The sequence below is a fragment of the Arachis ipaensis genome, chromosome B09 (genome assembly GCF_000816755.2).
Source record: "Arachis ipaensis cultivar K30076 chromosome B09, Araip1.1, whole genome shotgun sequence".
In the NCBI taxonomy this organism is placed as follows: Eukaryota; Viridiplantae; Streptophyta; class Magnoliopsida; order Fabales; family Fabaceae; genus Arachis; species Arachis ipaensis.
Window position 1 is genome coordinate 75,279,519 of NC_029793.2, and position 11,257 is coordinate 75,290,775.

Genomic DNA, 11,257 nt, shown 5'->3' on the forward strand with positions numbered 1-11,257 from the left:
GATGCGCTGTCACTGCATGGCTAATCATCTGGAGGTTCTCGATCATACTGGAATAGGATTTACTATCCTTTTGCGTCTGTCACTACGCCCAGCACTCGCGAGTTTGAAGCTCGTCACAGTCATTTAATCCCAGAATCCTACTCGGAATACCACGGACAAGGTTTAGACTTTCCGGATTCTCATGAATGCCGCCATCAATCTAGCTTATACCACGAAGATCCCAATATCTCGGACTCGGTCCCCTGTATTGGTAATCTAAGAGATATTCGTTCAATCGAAGGTAGAACGGGTGTGGTTGTCAGGCACACGTTCATAGGGAATGATGATGATTGTCACGTTCATCACATTCAGGTTGAAGTGTGAATGAATATCTTAGAAGTGGAATAAGTTGAATTGAATAGAAAACAGTAGTACTTTGCATTAATCTTTGAGGAACAGTAGAGCTCCACACCTTAATCTATGGAGTGCATAAACTCTACCGTTGAAAATACATAAGTAATAATGGAGTTCATTGGTCTCGGCCCCAGAGGCGAACCAGAGTAACCAAGGCTGCGAATACAATGATAAAAAGTTCTATTTATAATAAACTAGTCACTAGGGTTTACAGAAGTAAGTAATTGATGCATAAATCCACTTCTGGGGCCCACTTGGTGTGTGCTTGGGCTGAGCTTGAAGTCTACACGTGGAGAGGTCATTCTTGGAGTTGAACGCCAGCTTTTGTGCCAGTTTGGGCGTTGAACTCCACTTTGCAGCTTGTTTCTGGCGCTGGACGCCAGAATTGGGCAGAGAACTGGTGTTGAACGCCAGTTTGCGTCGTCTAAACTTGGGCAAAGTATGGACTATTATACATTGCTGGAAATCCCTGGATGTCTACTTTCCAACGCAATTGGAAGCGCACCATTTTGAGTTCTGTAGCTCCAGAAAATCCACTTTGAGTGCAGGGAGGTCAGAATCCAACAGCATCAGCAGTCCTTCTTCAACCTCTGAATCTAATTTTTGCTCAAGTCCCTCAATTTCAGTCAGAAAATACCTGAAATCACAGAAAAACAAACAAACTCATAGTAAAGTTCAGAAATGTGAATTTAACATAAAAACTAATGAAAACATCCCTAAAAGTAACTAGATCCTACTAAAAACATACTAAAAACAATGCCAAAAAGTGTATAAATTATCCGCTCATCATTTTCTAACCAATGTGTGGCTTTTTCTCTCAATGAAAATAGGAATAAAAAAAGCTTGTAGATGTCAGGGTGGACTCCATTGTTTTTGACAGTGTCACAGATTCTCAAAAATACAGAGAGGTGTTGGTTTGGATCTTCAGCAGCACTTCCTCCATATTGACAATTGTTTTGAACCAGGGTAATCAATTGAGGCTTGAGTTCAAAGTTATTGGCATGGACATTGGGGGTTAGGATGCTACTCCCATAATTCTTTAGGTTGGGGATAGTGTAGGAGGCTAAGACTCTTCTCTGAGGCTGGCCATTGTTGTTGGCCATACCATCAGTGTAATTTGGGATGTTATCCTCCATCACTTGATCCTCTCCTTCTGATTCCTCTTTACCAATAATCCCCTTTCCTCTTGCTTCTCTTCTTAGTCTTCGTAGAGTTCTCTCGTCAAGGTTACAAGAGGTGGAGACCTCTCTCCTTACTTCGGTCATACACACAAAACTAGAAACCACAAACTAAAACACTCTACTGCTAGAGTGAGGCTAGTGTTATCTTAAGCAAAAATTCAAACAGTTAGTGTGCTTAGTAAAAAATAAAAAGAAAATGCTTAATCTAGATTATCACCCTACTTAATCATTATCAATCTAAATCAATCCTCGGCAACGGTGCCAAAAACTTGATGAGGGAAAAACGATTCCACACAAAATTCACCGGCAAGTGTACCGGGTCGCATCAAGTAGTAATAACTCACAAGAGTGAGGTCAATCCCACAGGGATTGATGGATTGAGCAATTTTAGTTAGGTGATGAATTTAGTTAAGCAAATATTTGATGAGTTGAGTGAAACTTGGTTAACAGAAGTTAAATTGTAAGAAAATAAAAGTGCAGAATGAAAATTTACTAAATCTAAAGGTGCTGAAGAAGTAAATTGCAAAAACTTAAAGTGCAAGAAAATAAATGAGCTGAAACTTAAATTGCAAGAAAAGTAAATGACTGAAACTTAAAGTGCAAGAAACTTAAATTGCTAAATCTAAATTGTTGGCAAAATGTAAATTGTGTATTGGGATTTGTGTACTAGGATTCAGAATTGAACTAGAAAATGTAAATTTAAGTAAATCAGAGAGCTATGAGATGAAGAGATTCAGCTCAGTAGCAAAACAGAAATGGAAAATTTCTTGAAGACACAAACAGCAAGAAAACTTAGACCAATTGTGAAATCTTTAAAAGAGAAATTGAAAATTTCAGAAGAGCAACAAGATCAGAAAGCAAATCTAGATCTCAATTGTCCTCTTGACCAAACAGAAAATAAATTGCAGAAGAAATGAAATGATAACAGAAGAGAAGATTTAGATCCAATTCTCCAATTCTGAGAACTATATGAAATAAAAGCAAAAATGATTCTCAGATCAAGGAATTCAATGGAATTCTTCAATCTCAATTCAAAATGAAAATGAAAAGAAAATGAAAATAGAAAGCAAACTACATCTAATCCCAATTTCCAAATTCAAAATGAAAATTAAAAGTGAAAACTAAAAATGAGCAAAAGGTCCTCTACAAATCAAATTAACTCCTATATATACACTTTTTATTTCGGTCTTCAAAGCTTGGAGTGGACCTTTTGATTTTTGGATTTGAAGAAAAGTGGATCCGGATGGCTTTAGTTGAAATTGGGTTGGAGGCATGCTCCAGTGGAGCGCTCCGTTGAGTTTAGTGAACTTGGCGTTCACTCTTGTGGCTCCTCACGTGCGCATTGCTTCTTGCCTATAGCGTTTTCTTTGTGAACGGCACGTTCACTTCTCCAACACTACTCGTGTTGTTTAGTTGCGTGCCTTCCTTCCTTGCTCTAGGGTCACGAAAAAGTTCACAAAAGTGAACGCTGCGTTTGAAATTTTGAGCGCTACCCTTGTTGCTTTGATGCTGCCCCTTGCTTCCTCGCTCAATAGTCACGAAAACGTTAGCTATAGTGAACGTAGTGTTCACTTTGCTGAACGTGGCTTCTTGGCATGCTGCACCATTTGGTGCATCTTGGCTTCATTGAGCGCTCCGTTTGCAATTTTGAGCGCTGGCCTTTGCTCCCTTTTGAACGCAATGCTTTAATGTCAAGGGCCACGCTTTTAAAAGCGTGGCCTAAGGTCCAAAGCGTGCTCAAACTTCAAAGTGTGCCCCAAGATTCTTCTTTCCTCTGTTTGGGCTTAATTTGGGCTTTCTACTTATTTTCCTTTATCTTTTTACCTATCATCAACCAAACAAATACATCAAAGTCACACCAAAATCACAAGATCTTTGTGTAAAATCAATTAATTCTAGCATAAAACCTATGACTTTGTGTAAAATAAATGATGTTTGATTGATTCAACATAATCATGAAAATCCACTCCAATTACTTACTTATTGTGCAAGAAAGTGCATAAAACCTAATGAAACTAATGAAAAATGCTTGTAAAACTAGCATAAGATGACTTGTCATCAGGTTTATGGTTTGGAGTTTAGGGTTTAGGGTTTAGGGTTTAGCGTTTAGGGTTTATGCTTAGGGTTTAGGGTTTATGGTTTAGGGTTTAGTGTTTAGGCTTTAGGCTTTAGGCTTTAGGGTTTGTGGTTTAGGATTTAGTGTTTATGGTTTAGGATTTAGGGTTTAGGCTTTAGGCTTTATGGTTTATGGTTTAGGGTTAAGGGTGTAGGGTTTAGGGTTTACAGTTTATGGTTTGGGGTTAAGGGTTTATGGTTTAGGGTTTATGCTTTAGGGTTTGTGGTTTAGGGTTTAGGGTTTATGGTTTGGGGTTTAAGGTTTATGGTTTAAGGTTTAGGGTATATAGTTTAGGGTTTAGCTGTGTTTTTGGTTTAGGATTTAGGCTTTAGGGTTTATGATTTAGGGTTTAGGGTTTGGGATTTAGGGTTTGGGGTTTATGCTTTAGAGTTTAGGGTTTTTGGTTTAGGGTGTAGGGTGTAGGATTTAGGGTTCAAGGTTTATGGTTTCGGGTTGAGGGTTTATGGTTTAGGATTTAGGGTTTGTGGTCTATAGTTCAGGGTTTAGGCTTTAGGGTTTCTGGTTTATGGTTTAGGGTGTAGGGTTTAGGGTTTGGGGTTAAGGATTTAGGGTTTGTGGTTTAGGGTTTTGGCTTTAGGGTTTGGGCTTTATGGTTTAGGGTTTAGGGTTTAAGATTTATGGTTGAGGGTTTAGACTTTAGTGTTTAGGGTTTAGTGTTATGGTTTTGGGTTTAGGGTTTATGGTTTAAGTTTTAAGATTTATGGTTAGGGTTTATGGTTTAATGTTTATGGTGTATGATTTAGGGTTTATGGTGTATGATTTAGGGTTTAGGGTTTATGGTTTGGTGTTAAGGGTTTATGGCTTAGGGTTTAGGGTTTATAGTTTAGGGCTTAGGCTTTAGGGTTTGTGGTTTATGGTTTAGGGCATAAGGTTTATGGTTTAGGATTTATGATTTTGGGTTGATGGCTTATGTTTTAGGGTTTATGCTTTAGGGTTTGTGGTTTATGATTTAGGGTTTAGGGTTTAGGGTTTATTGTTTGGGGATGATGGTTTATGGTTTAGGGTTTAGGGTTTATAGTTTAGGGTTTTGGCTTTAGTGTTTGTGGTTTAGGGTTTAGGCTTTTGGGTTTGTGGCTTAGGGTTAAGCGTGTAGGGTTTAGGGTTTATGGCTTAGGGTTTAGGGTTTAGGCTTTAGGGTTTATGGTTTAGTGTTTAGAGTTTTGGGTTTAGGGTTTATTGTTTGGGGTTTTTGGTTTATGGGTTTAGGGTTTTTAAGGTTATTATTTGGGGTTTAGGGTTTAGGGTTTGTGGTTTAGGGTTTGGGGGTTTATTGTTTATGGTGTAGGATTTATGGTTTAGGATTTCGGATTGAGGGATTGTTGTTTATGGTTTAGGGTTTAGGGTTTACGATTTGGTGTTTAGGCTTTAGGATTTAAGGTTTATGGTTTGGGGTTGAGTGTTTATGGTTTAGGTTTTATGGTTTAGGGTTTGTTGTTTAGAATTTAGGGTGGAGGGTTAAGGGTTTAGGGTTAATGGTTTGGGGTTAAGGGTTTATAGTTTAGGGTTTAAGGTTTATAGTTTACCATTTTGGTATTATGGTTTATGGTTTATACTTTAGGGTGTAGGGTTTAGGTGTTAGGGTGTATGGTTTGGGGTTGATGCTTTAGGGTTTGTGGTTTAGGGTTTAGGATTTAGGGTTTGGGCTTTATGGTTTAGGGTTTAGGGTTTAGGGTTTATGGTTTAGGGTTTAGGATTTGGTGTTTAGTGTTTAGGATTTAGGGTTTAGGGTTTAGGGTTTAGGGTTTATGGTTTAGGATTTATGGTTTAGGGTTTAGGGTTTATGGTTTAAGTTTTACGGTTTATAGTGTATGATTTAGGGTTTAGGGTTTATTGTTTGGGGTTAAGGGTTTATGGCTTAGGATTTAGTATTTATAGTTTAGGGCTTATGGTTTACGGTTTGTGGTTCATGCTTTAGGGTATAGCATTTAGGATTTAGGGTTTATGGTTTGGGTTTGAGGGTTTATGGTTTAGGGATTAGGCTTTATGGTTTGTCGTTTAGGGTTTAGGGTGTAGGGTTTAGGGTTTAGGGTTTATAGTTTGGGGTTGATGGTTTATAGTTTAAGGTTTAGGGTTTATAGTTTAGGGTTTAGGCATGTTTGTGGTTTAGGGTTTAGAATTTACGGTTCTAGCTTTAGGCTTTAGGGTTTGCAGTTTAGGGTTTATGGTTTAGGGTTTAGTGTTTAGGTTTAGGGTTTATGGTTTGGGGTTGAGGGTTTATGGTTTAGGTTTAGGATTTATGGTTTATGGTTTGTGGTTTGTGGTTTAGGGTGTAGGGTTTATGGTTTATGGTTTAGGGTTGATGGTTAATGATTTAGGGTTTAGGTTTTATAGTTTAGGGTTTAGACTTTAGGGTTTGTGGTTTATGGTTTACAGTGTAGGGTTTAGGGTTTAGGCTTTAGTGTTTGTAGCCTAGGGTTTGTGGTTTAGGGTTTAGGGTTTATGGTTTAAGTTTTAGGGTTTATGTTTACGGTTTGTGGTTTAGGGTTTATCGTGTATGATTTAGTGTTTAGGGTTTATTGTTTGGGGTTAAGGGTTTGTGGCTTAGGCGTTAAGGTTTATAGTTTATTGCTTATGGTTTAGGGTATGTGGTTTATGGTTTATGGTGTAGCGTTTAGGGTTTAGGGTTTATGGTTTGGATTTGAGGGTTTATGGTTTAGGGATTAGGTTTCAGGGTTTGTCGTTTAGGGTTTAGGGTGTAGGGTTTATGGTTTGGGGTTGAAGGTTTATGGTTTATAGTTTATGGTTTATAGTTTAGGGTTTAGCCGTGTTTGTGGTTTAGGGTTTAGGATTTAGGCTTTAGGCATTAGGGATTGGAGTTTAGGGTTTAAGGTTTAGGGTTTAGGTTTAAGGTTTATGGTTTGGCGTTGAGGTTTTATGGTTTAGGGTTTATGGTTTATGGTTTGTGGTTTAGGGTGTAGGGTTTAGGGTTTAGTTTTTATGGTTTATGGTTAATGGTTTATGATTTAAGGTTTATAGTTTAGGGTTTGGCTTTAGGGTTTGTGGTTTATGGTTTAGGGTGTATAGTTTAGGATTTAGGGTTTAGGCTTTAGTGTTTGTGGTTTAGGGTTTGGGGTTTAGGGTTTAGGGTTTATGGTTTAGGGAATAGTGGTTGTAATTTAGGGTTTAGGCTTTGGGGTTTATTTTTTAGGGTTTACAGTTTAGGGTTTGTGGTTTAGGGTTTAGTGTTTAGGGTTTAGGGTTTGGTGTTTAGGCCTTAGGGTTTATGGTTGCAAGTTTAGGCTTTAGGGTTTAGGGTTTATGGTTTGGGGTTGAGGGTTTATGGTTTAGAATTTAGGGTTTAGTGTTTGTGGTTTAGGGTTTAGGGTGTGGTGTTTAGGGTTTAGGGTTTATGGTTTGGGGTTGACGATTTATGGTTTAGGATTTAGGGTTTATAGTTTAGGGTGTAGGCATTATGGTTTTTGGTTTATGGTTTTGGGTGTATGGTATATGGTTTATGGTTTGGGGTTGAGGGTTTATGGTTTAGGATTTAGGCGTTAGGGTTTGTGGGTTAAGGTTTAGGGTGTAGAGTTTAGGGTTTAGGATCTATAGTTTGGGGTTGAGGGTTTTTGGTTTATGCTTTAGGGTTTATGCTTTAGGGTTTAGGGTTTAGGGTTTAGGGTTTAGGATTTAGGGTTTAGACTTTAGGGTTTATGGTTTAAGGTATAGTGTAATGGTTTAGGATTTAGGTTTTAGGCTTTAGCCTTTAGGGTTTATGGTTTAGGGTTAAGGGTGTAGGGTTTAGGGTTTAGGGTTTATGGTTTGGGGTTAAGGGTTTATGGTTTAGGGTTTAGGCTTTAGGGTTTGTGGTTTAGGGTATAGGGTTTATAGGTTGGGGGTTGAGGGTTTATGGTTTATGGTTTAATGTTTAGGGTTTAGGCGTGTTTTTGGTTTAGGGTTTAGGGTTTAGGGTTTAGGATATATGCTTTAGGATTTGGGATTTAGAGTTTAGGGTTTAGGCTTTAGGGTTTAGGGTTTGTAGTTTAGGGTGTAGGCTGTTGGGTTAGGGTTCAAGGTTTATGGTTTCAGGTTGAGGGTTTATGGTTTAGGATTTAGGGTTTGTGGTCTATAGTTTAGGGTTTAGGCTTTAGGGTTTGTGGTTTATGGTTTAGGGTGTAGGGTTTTGGGTTTGGGGTTGAGAATTTAGGATTTGTGGTTTATGCTTTATGCTTTACGATTTGGGCTTTATGGTTTAGGGCTTAGGGTTTAGGGTTTAGTCTTTAGGGTTTATGGTTTAAGTTTTAGGATTTATGTTTAGGGTTTATGGTTTAGAATTTATGGTGTATGATTTAAGGTTTAGAGTTTATGGTTTGGTGTTAAGGGTTTATGGCTTAGGGTTTAGGGTTTATAGTTTAGGGCTTAGGCATTAGGGTTTGTGGTTTATGGTTTAGGGCGTATGGTTTATGGTTTAGGGTTTAGGGCGTATGGTTTATGTTTTAGAGGTTTGGCTTTAGGGTTCGTTGTTTAGGGTTTAGGGTTTAGGATTTATTGTTTGGGGTTGATGGTTTTATGGTTTAGGGTGTATGGTTTATAGTTTAAGGTTTAAGCTTTAGTGTTTGTGGTTTAGGGTTTAGGCTTTAGGGTTTGTGGTTTAGGATTAAGGGTGTAGGGTTTAGGGTTTAGGGTTTAGGGTTTAGGGTTTAGGGTTTAGGATTTAGGATTTTGCCCTGAGGGTTTATGATTTGGTGTTTAGGCTTTAGGGTTTACGGTTTATGGTTTGGCATTGAGGGTTTATGGTTTAGGGTTAACGGTTTATTGTTTAGGCTTTAGGCTATAGGGTTTGTGGTTTAAGGTTTAGGGTGTACGATTTAGGGTTTAGGGTTTATGGTCTGGTGTTAAGGGTTTATGGTTTAGGATTTAGGTGTTAGGGTTTGTGGTTTAAGGTTTATGGTTTATGGTTTAGGGTTTAGGATTTATGGTTTAGCGTTTAGGGTTTATGCTTTAGGGTTTAGGGTTTATGGTTTACGGTTTAGTCTTCAGGCTTTAGGCCTTAGGTTTTTGGTTTTGTGGTTTAGGGTTTAGTGTTTATGGTTTAGGATTTAGGGTTTAGGGTTTGTGGTCTAGGATTAAGGGTGTAGGGTTTAGGGTTTAGGGTTTATGGTTTGGGGTTGAGGGTTTAGGGTTTAGGTTTAGGCTTTAGGGTTTGGGTTTAGGGTTTAGGGTTTAGGGTTTAGGGTTTATAGTTTAGGGTTTAGGATTTAGGGTTTAGGGTTTAGGTTTAGGTTTAGGCTTTAGGGTTTGTGGTTTAGGGTTTAGGGTTTATGGTTTGGGGTTGAGGGTTTATGGTTTAAGGTTTAGGGTTTAGGGTTTATAGTTTAAGGTTTAGCCTTGTTTTTGGTTTAGGGTTTACGCTTTAAGGTTTAGGATTTAGGTTTAGGGTTTGGGATTTGGGGTTTAGGGTTTAGGCTTTATGGTTTAGGGTTTGTGGCTTATGGTGTTGGGTGTAGGGTTTAGGGTTCAAGGTTTATGGTTTTGGGTTGAGGGTTTATGGTTTATGATTTAGGGTTTGTGGTCTATAGTTTAGGGTTTAGGCTTTAGGGTTTGTGGTTTATGGTTTAGGGTGTAGGGTGTAGCATTTGGAGTTGAGGATTTAGGGTTTGGGCTTTAGGGTCTATGGTTTAGGGTTTAGGGTTTAGGGTTTAGAATTTAGGGTTTATGGTTTAGGGTTTAGGGTCTAGTGTTTAGGGTTTAGTTTTTATAGTTTCGGGTTTATGGTTTATGGTTTAAGTTTTAGGATTTATGTGTAGGGTTTATGGCTTAGGGTTTATGGTCTATGATTTAGGGTTTAGGGTTTATGGTTTGTTGTTAAGTGTTTACTGCTTAGGGTTTTGGGTTTATAGTTTAGGGCTTAGTCTTTAGGGTTTGTCGTTTATGGTTTAGGGCATATGGTTTATGGTTTTGGGTTTATGGTTTGGGGTTGATGGTTTATTTCTTAGGGTTTAGGGTTTAGGGTTAGTGGTTTTGGGTTAGGGTTTAGGTTTAGGGTTTATTGTTTGGGGTTGATGGTTTAGGGTTTAGGGTTTATAATTTAGGGTTAGGCTTTAGTGTTTGTAGTTTAGAGTTTAATGCTTTAGGGTTTGTGGTTTATGGTTTAGGGTTTAGGGTTTAAGTTTTAGGATTTATGTGTAGGGTTTATGGCTTAGGGTTTATGGTGTATGATTTAGGGTTTAGGGTTTATGGTTTGTTGTTAAGTGTTTACTGCTTAGGGTTTAGGGTTTATAGTTTAGGGCTTAGTCTTTAGGGTTTGTCGTTTATGGTTTAGGGCATATGGTTTATGGTTTTGGGTTTATGGTTTGGGGTTGATGGTTTATTTCTTAGGGTTTAGGGTTTAGGGTTTGTGGTTTTGGGTTAGGGTTTAGGGTTTAGGGTTTATTGTTTGGGGTTGATGGTTTAGGGTTTAGGGTTTATAATTTAGGGTTAGGCTTTAGTGTTTGTAGTTTAGAGTTTAATGCTTTAGGGTTTGTGGTTTATGGTTTAGGATGTATGGTTTAGGGTTTATGGTTTATGGTTTGGGGTTGAGTGTTTATGGTTTACGGTTTAGGATTTAGGGTTTATGGTTTAGTGTTTAAGGTTTAGGGTTTATTGTTTGGGATTGATGGTTTATAGTTTAGGGTTTAGGGTTTATAGTTTATGATTTAGGTTTTAGTGTTTGTGCTTTAGGTTTTATGGTTTAGGGTTTGGGGGTTAGGGTTTAGGGTTTTAGGGTTTGGGTTTAGGGTTTAGGGTTTATGGTTTAGGGTTTAGAGTTTAGACATTAGGGTTTGTGGTTTATACTTTAGAGGGTTTATGGTTTAGGTTTAGGATTTATGGTTTATGGTTTAAGTTTTAGGATTTATGTGTAGGGTTTATGGCTTAGGGTTTAGAGTTTAGACATTAGGGTTTGTGGTTTATACTTTAGAGGGTTTATGGTTTAGGTTTAGGATTTATGGTTTATGGTTTAAGTTTTAGGATTTATGTGTAGGGTTTATGGCTTAGGGTTTAGAGTTTAGACATTAGGGTTTGTGGTTTATACTTTAGAGGGTTTATGGTTTAGGTTTAGGATTTATGGTTTATGGTTTAAGTTTTAGGATTTATGTGTAGGGTTTATGGCTTAGGGTTTAGAGTTTAGACATTAGGGTTTGTGGTTTATACTTTAGAGGGTTTATGGTTTAGGGATTAGGCTTTAGGATTTGTCGTTTGGGGTTTAGGGTGTAGACTTTAGGGTTTAGGGATTAGGGTTTATGCTTTATGGTTTAGGATTTGCGCTTTAGAATTTAGGGTGGAGGGTTTAGGGTTTAGGTTTAGGCTTTAGGGTTTGGGCTTTATGGTTTAGGGTTTGTGGCTTATGGTGTTGGGTGTAGGGTTTAGGGTTCAAGGTTTATGGTTTTGGGTTGAGGGTTTATGGTTTATGATTTAGGGTTTGTGGTCCATAGTTTAGGGTTTAGGCTTTAGGGTTTGTGGTTTATGGTTTAGGGTGTACGGTGTAGCATTTGGAGTTGAGGATTTAGGGTTTGGGCTTTAGGGTTTATGGTTTAGGGTTTAGGGTTTATGGTTTAGAATTTAGGGTTTA